This window comes from Amblyomma americanum, chromosome 6 (assembly GCF_052857255.1).
Source record: "Amblyomma americanum isolate KBUSLIRL-KWMA chromosome 6, ASM5285725v1, whole genome shotgun sequence".
Classification (NCBI taxonomy): Eukaryota; Metazoa; Arthropoda; class Arachnida; order Ixodida; family Ixodidae; genus Amblyomma; species Amblyomma americanum.
The window spans coordinates 63800769-63802305 of NC_135502.1; positions in this window are offsets into that span (position 1 = coordinate 63800769).

The window sequence follows — 1537 nt, forward strand, 5'->3', positions numbered from 1 at the left end:
TTCACGCGTTTCCATGAGATATCTTGTCATTTTGATTTAAATACGCATTCGATCGTGCATGTATTTAATTAAATACACGCAGTAACGTTCTTGCCGGTATATGTAGGCCCAGAGGCCCGTTACGAAGAACATTAATAAAATTCAAGAAAAAACTGTCGGATCTACGGCTCCTCAATTTTGTATCTACATTCATGGGACCACCCAGTCTTGAGTTACGTATTTGTGTTAAAGCTGACGTCAAGAACGTTTGCTCAGGCCTGGCGAGGATATTGGAGCTACTTCAGAGTCGAAGTAATAATTGAAGCCTTAAAATTTGGCTCTTTGAAATATTGTGTACCATCGCAGTATAAATATTGCAAGTCCATAATTCGTGACGTTGAAAGCTGACCTTGGCAACGTAAACGGTGATTTTACGTTTCTTATATGACCATCATTACGTGGCAACATTCCCAAGCATATGGACGAGATGTAGTGAAGCATGCAGCGTGCTGAACGTGTTTTCATTTTCAGGATTATTTTGGGGGAGGCCACATGAGTTGCTGATACTTTACGCCGCTACTACCGCTGGTGTACGCCTCGAGTGCACGCCGCTGGTAGCTGCTGCTACCTACCGCAATATGAACGCCATTTCCTGCTTCTGGACTTATGGAAATAAGTGGCTTTTTTGCCGAAGTCTTGCATCAAGCTGTACTCAGGCTTTTAGACGCCTGCGTTCCAACTGTTTCTGAGCAACTACAGATTCCGCACGGGTGCCTTTCGCGCCTTTCTTTCCTTCCAGCCTTTTTGCGATAGTTCTTTGGCTGAGGAGCAACACGAGTGGCTGATGAAGCTGAACACAAAAAGGATGATAAAGATGATTAGCCAGGCTCATACTACAAACCTGACGGCATTGCTCTCGTTAAGTAACATGAACTGTCTTGACCAGACTATGCAGTCGCTTGGTAGGAAGCTGGATAGAGTGCTATACAGTTGTTTAGTTGAAACATTCACAGCCAAGCATTCCCAAATGTAGAAACTCACCACACAACACGTCACGTTGCCATTGCACTTAAATGACATGCTGTAAGGAATGTCTACAGATTAGCATGTGCTATCATTATTTAATGGGGAGTTGCAGGTGAAGTAATGGCCGCTCGTGCATTCGCCAGAGGTGAAGAATCCCTAAGTGTTTAGTGCAAGGATCAGAAGGGTATAACACTCTTTTTCTTTACATCCGCCAGAAATAGAAGAGTCTCGTTTAGGAGGCTTTGAACAGAGCATGTGTGTGTTAAACTGGAAACACTTCTTGGTGCTTTCATTTTCTGGTATTTGCATGCGGAAGTCTACTAATAAAGCATAAAGAACGTTCAGTCTTGTGTTATTTATATGCCTATACTTATATATTTATACCTTCCAATTTCTCACTCGTTAGTATGTGGCCATAAGCATGTGCTTAGCCCTTAGTATGATGTTCTCATCATTCATGTGGAAATGTAACTGGACTGCTTTTCTTATATTTTATTCTTTCTTGTATGAATCGTTTCTGGTCATCGCCTTA